This window comes from Pinus tabuliformis, chromosome 4_1 (assembly GCF_031772625.1).
Source record: "Pinus tabuliformis cultivar Carrire ecotype Pingquan chromosome 4_1, CPIR1, whole genome shotgun sequence".
Lineage (NCBI taxonomy): Eukaryota > Viridiplantae > Streptophyta > Pinopsida > Pinales > Pinaceae > Pinus > Pinus tabuliformis.
This window is the reverse complement of record NC_142303.1, coordinates 240,430,323-240,437,067: the sequence shown is the minus strand read 5'-3', so window position 1 is coordinate 240,437,067 and position 6,745 is coordinate 240,430,323. Positions and strand designations below refer to the sequence as shown.

The following is a 6,745-nucleotide window of genomic DNA, read 5'->3' as shown; positions in this document are numbered from 1 at the left end:
AACAGTTATTTATTAAATAAATGATTAATTATGAAAAATATTGTATACACATTTTTCTTTTGCATTATTATTTTTATTTTAAATTTTATGATTATATAAAAATAATAATATTATAAAATTTAATTTAATTACGTAAATAATTAGTTAAAATTTTCTCTCTCATAAATGCAATGCTTTATATACCATGTTTTATGAAACACCTTACTTTCGCTGACCATATAAATGTGAAATTGCTCACTTTCATTAAGTGAACGTGCAAAATACAAGCCGGTATGCATAACGCTTGTCTTTGTTAAGTGAACATACAAAAGAAATAGCATCATATCTGTTGTAAGCTAGTGTAATTAAATTTAACACATACTTAAAAACCAAAGTCCTTAAAAAAACATATTTATAATGGTACACATTTCGGCTCCTAAAACGCATCCCACTGCAGTTGTATTCCCAGTTGGGTGCTCCAACCCTACGCTAAAAAGCATCAAACTGCAGTTGTATTCCACGCTGGATGCTCCAACCTTACAATCAAGTTCAGAAATACAGGTTATGATACTGTTTACCGTGTTCCATATCTACATTTATGGCATTGAATTCACTGGCAATGGTAACACACAATGGTCAATGATCAAAATGATGTTAGGAGGCTTATATTGACGCCTACCTCGGCTTTATTTGTTTTACAGGAATCCAACCTAAAATGTTTTTGACAATTCTATTTTCTAGCATGTTTCGAGACATGAAATTTTGGAGGAGGGTAGGTGTAACTGAAAATATGTAGCTGATTATGCTTAATTCAAGCCACCGTCGTAGGGCACAGATGCTGCTGGTAGCCATGCATCGCCAGAAATGAATGGGGACACTGTAAAACTCTGAGCATCAGAAACGTTCATCACATGATAACCAGGCCATTGAACTCTGTTTGTAGTATTTGACCCGGGCCCCGTGTTCATGTATTCCCCATAATATAATGTGCTCAAGGCAAAGGTTCCCGTCCATTCAGACCAACCTGCCGGTTGGATCAAGCTGTCTAAGAAAGACTGCATATAAACTGTACGAGAGTAGAGTTTCCATGGCCTCCCCAAGTATACTGGGAAAGAGCTCACCACCGGAACGAGATCAGGCGCAGCAGTGACTGTACAATTGTGTATAGAGGTTCCAGTATTCTGATTTGGGTCTATCCTGCCTTGAGCTGTATAGACAATACCCTGTCCAGCGAGCGGCATCCTGCCCAGAAGATTGCAGTTCTGGAACACCACAGCGGCGTTGCCGAAGATGAAATCTACGGTGCCATAAATGTCACATTCCCTGTAGAATTGGCGGAAAGAATGTGCGTACAGAGTGTCTTGGTAGCCTTCGAAGCTACAACGGTAGAATGCCGATAGATCTGATCCCACACGTACAGCAACTGCTTGACCCTTCACTGCACCTGCCGTGTTTTGAAATGTGATGTCGCGAGCGAGAAAACCTAGCCCAACTACAGCTGCAATTACAAAATGAATTTTAGTAGGGCGACCAGGGATGGATTTTGACGGGGAAGTCACAGGGTGATTTGCCCTAAAATAGAGTTAAAAAAATAATTACAAAATTAAAACTGTGAAATGGCTTCAAACCATGAAAATGTCAAATGGGTGGGTAAATCAGAATCTATTTTGAAATTCCAACCCCGATGGTGAGGTTACCAATGCTTAAGGCAATAATAGAAACTTAAATCCGGCAAAAACTAAGCACCAGCTGAAATTCTTCCTGAAACCAGGAACTGACAGCAAGGATGGTGGAATTATCACATAAAAACGATGACAATCTAAGGCAATTATTTCATGATTCCATGGTTTTCGCAGAATTTCTGCGTATAAGTTTATTTAGATTCGTGTTGGTCTTTTAAATACTTTTTCAAAAGATGTTTTTGGACTGACCACCTCTAAATGAATAAAAGGGTAGTTGGATAGTTTTGTTTTTTTTGTTAGGCATTCGCAATCAATGGAATCCACAATTTTATTTCTCTGATGATATATAGTTTATTAATAATTATATAGTATGTGTAATTTAGAAGAGGGTTTTAAAAAATTAATTTAATTATTAATAATTATTAGCTATATAGTAAGAAATTAATTTTCACTTATTATTCTAAATAATATTTTAAGATATTTTTAGTAATATATATAAATTAATGTTTGAGATTTATTTCTAAAATAATAATCATTTTTTCTTTTTTATAAACATGTGGTATTGACAATTCATAATATAGCTCATGATTTTGTAACAAATTCTAAATTAAAAATCTCAATTATAAATTGATGATTAAATGATTGAGAATTTATAAGTCTCCACCATAAATGATGATTAATATCCAAAATTGAAAATCTTGTTTTATATATATATATATATATATTTTAAATATCATATTTTTCATAATAATAATAATAATTATTTAAACTAAAATTACAATTTAGTTATTTTTTATGATTTTTATAATTTTAATAATATAAAATATTTTATTAAATTATTTTTTTAATATTTATCATTAATATTTATTACAATTTTATCCATCATTTAATTTATATAAATGAACTAGTTATTATTATTAACTATTAATTACAGTATTTTATTTTTAACATTAACCGATATAAACATAAATAAATATAAAAATAGAACCGAAAAAAACTACAACGGACACTTTTAATATTTAAAAAATAAACAATCCTATAACCAAATCTATAATTTTTTTTGTTTTCTATTTTTCTTTAAACAAACTCATCATTATCAGCCTTCCTTTACATTAATAAAAACCATCTTTCATCATCAGACTTTCTCTCAAATAATAAATAAAGATTCAGTTTATTGAATTCAAAAACACATATTTTATTTAATATTAATAAATTACATAAACTATTATAATTTATTTTATAATGAGTAAATTAATATAATTTGTCTGATCGTTCATACACCTCTGAATCTGTGTTGAGATGATGATCGTATCAGCTGAACTTAATGTTGTGGAAGTAATTTCGCAGCTCGAGACCTTAAGGTAAAATAATTTTTTTAAATGTATTTTGTAAATTCTACTCACAATAAAAGTAAATATTTAATGATATTTTAAATCTTAATTAAATATGAACATTTAGACATTTTTGTAGATATGAAATTTGAAGAATATCCACATTTAATTTTGAGAATCTAGATGGACACATGCACGTTATATTTATATTTAAACTTTTTCATGCACTCGCTTTAGAAAATCAAAGAGACCACAATGCAAAGCCGGCATATGTATGAGAATGCAGGAAAGACCTAGTTTATAAAAGCAAGAAGACGATTTTTTGAGGTCAAATCGTACCTATAAGGATTTAAAACCCTGATGACCAAAAGAGACCATGGTAGGAATTTCAAACTTGAAGCACTTGTTAAATTTGAAGCTTTCTACGATTCTAATCTTTTACTATTTTTAATTATTTTGACATAGTTTATTTTTAATTATTTTGACCTAGTTTATTTTTACATAGTTTATTTTTAATTATTTTGACATGGTTTATTTTTAGATACTTTATTTTTAATTTTATTGTATAGGCAAAATTAGTCTGTTATAAGTAATTGCCCGTCAAATTCCATCTCTGAGGAGAAGAGTTATGACAGGAAAAAAACAAAATGATGTATATGGATTTTGGAACTTAGTAAGTTAAGAATATAAGTCATAAAAGTGAAAGGATAAAAAACAAATAATAACATCGTGTAAAGATGATAAAGATAAATTAATTAAAATTTCCAGGGTAGAAATTACAAATTTTATTTTAAGATTTTAATATTTTTAATTATTTTGCCATAAAATATTAATTTTTTTTAAATTATATTGGACAAGCAAATCACCTTTGTTATTAGCAATTGCTCGTCTAATTCCATCTCTAAATATCATAAGAGCCATGACAGGAAAAACAAAATTATGACTTTGGAACTTGGTAAATTATAAATATAAATCTTAAAATATAAGTCTTAGCATTACATAAGGATGATACACACAAATCAACTAAGATTTCTAGGATGGAAACTACAAATTCAAGAGATTTATTGTTACATCAAAATAGACATGTGTTGATATACTTTCCAAAAAGTAACTAAGATTACCAAAGTAGAAATCACTGATTCCATAAAAGGGAGGTAATTCTTCCAAATATATTATATTTAAAATATAGTTTTAGCAATTATTTTTTTTTTATTATTATAGTTTTTCGAATATTTTAAAAATTTAATGAGTTAGATTTGATTATTAAATTTCAAAAATATTTTGATATCTACCATCATCCTTTATCGTAAATTTTAAAAATATCCTAAATTTTAAAAATATTTTAAAACTTAGAACTCATCTTCTATCCTTTAAGTTTTGAAATATTTTAAAATCTACAATCCACTTAAAAATCTACAATCCACTTAAAAATTCAACATGTGCATGTAGGAACTAGGAACTTACCTAATGTTGCAGAATTAAAAGTAGTCCATCCATCCCCAACGCTTCGATTGCCAGTAATCACAGTGGTGTTTATACCATCGCCAATCAACATGATATTCGTCTTATATTTGGCTATCGCTATGTTTTCCTGGTAAACACCCTCTGTAACATATATCACATATGTGTTTGCGCTGTTATTTGGAGAAGCATTAATAGCATCAGTGACAGTTGTGTAATTACCGCTACCATTCTGAGCCACGGTCACAATACCGTCTTCCGAAATTCCACCATCATTAGGGCTGGTTTGTAGAAGCCTTCTTCGATTAGCATTTGACATCCAAGAAGGGAAACCATTCTCTATTGGTCCATAATGTGAACTAAAATCATCCTCAAAATGCACATGGCGCTCTCCCAGAAGACGATTGTGGACTTTACGCTTTTGAGGATTATTACCATCGCTCAGAGGAATTTTTCTCAATAAACGCAATGATTTACTCACAGACTGCCAGGTATTTGAAACACTTTTGGCCAACGAGAAATTCTTGAGGCTTATGTTTGCCTCCTTCAGGCTTTCCAGACAGGTATCTTGATTAGTGAGAGCTGCGCTAACCCAAGTCTGCATATAGACCGTCTGGTTCCGTTTCAAATACTTTCCTGTATAGCTTTTCATCTTCCACAGGCATTCTGTAACAAGGTCCGAAGTTCGCTGCAATAATTCCTGGCAATCATCAATGGCTCCTCTTTGCATCGCGTTGAACCCAGACCGATCCAGACCGTTGATCGAATCCAAAGATCTTTGGTCTACACTCAAGCTTTCCTCCATGGAATTTGTGGCAACATTTTTTGGATCTTCCTGTAATGATCGCCGAACTGATGACAAGATCCTCCCATGAGAATTTCCTGTATTCAGTACTGTGTCGCTCTTGATTTCTGAAATTATAACTAAGATTAGGATAAACGCAAACATCAAATTATAGGCCATTTTTTACTCTAATATCATCAAACCCTAGTCGAACTGTTCTAAAAAAATGCAACCATTCATTATCAGACACTCTGCCTTGATCCGTCCATGAAAAAATCGATGACTTTATAGAGAAAATTCATAATCTGGATTCCGCGGAATCCATGACAGGAAGGTGTGCTTAATGTAAGGCTTAAGTAAGCGCTAATTTCTCCCCGCGCTGTCTTACGTGTATCACACTGAAGGTATATCGAACCAGCGATAACTTCAGATTATATCGCGTAATTTCCTGAGAAAGTTTTTCTATTCATTAATTTGCCCATGGATAACGATGGCGTTATCAAAATACGTGGCAAAATTTCAGTCTCCTTGCATTAATGGAAATCCCCGTTTGCTTCTCAGTTACCTTCATGGATTCTGACTATAGAAGCTTTCTTCCTCCATGGATTCACAGTGTGTGCCAGCCATGTGATTGACGTAAATATTCAGATGCGCTTATCGACGAGTTCAACGCGGCTGCATTGTGCGCGCGCTCTTCGCTGTATTTTGGATTTGTTAATAATCTAACTTCTCAAATCCTTGAAAAATACGGAATCAATTTCAAGCAAAGACGCCGCGAGATACGTTGAGCTCTATCTTGCGTCAAGAACATGCCAGGTTTTCATGACACCAGTTTAATTTTCTAAGCATTAAATACCCCCGTTTGAATAATTCAATATCGATGAATGGACCAACTCAACTAATCCATTGATGGCTGGTTTTTCGAGGACGTGCACGCAAATCAGGAGCTATGAGATATAAACAATTATTTCACCTCTTTCCACGTTAGAGGTGGTGCAGACCAATCTTTCTAATATTTGAATATGAATATAAAATGTTGGAAAAGTGATTTAGTTTTAAAGTTTAGTGAAAAATACATTGGGGTAAACTTTTAACAATGGATCTGTCCATTGATTAACGAAGCCAACTTAATTTTTAGTTCGAACTTTGGACCGTACAAACAAAGATCTAGAATTTTCTCATAAATGCTTAGAAAAAATTTGTATCCCGTTTTGGTTACTGTAATGAAACAAGATAATGGTTTGATTTGATTGAAAAAATATTTATATTGGTTTTAATGAGCGAAAAGATAGAGAAAGAGTTATCTATTATGGAGATGAGGTGTAAATGGTTAAATCAATTTTTGGTCTTTATACCTTGAGTTAGAATGATTTAATTTTACTATTTACAAAATTTATGTAAAATTGCAGAAAAAGATCAACATCTTATTACAGTGAGAGTTTAAAAAAATAAAAATTATTAGAGGTTTTATAAATAAAATCAATCATGGCATATTTGATATGGATTTA

The 6,745-nt window shown here is 31.7% G+C and overlaps 1 pseudogene; it reads right to left on the bottom strand.

Annotated features, from left to right (window-relative positions):
• Positions 1–785: 785 nt before the first annotated feature.
• Positions 786–5,417, bottom strand: LOC149175152 (pectinesterase pseudogene; annotated as a pseudogene).
• Between the last annotated feature and the right edge of the window lie 1,328 nt (positions 5,418–6,745).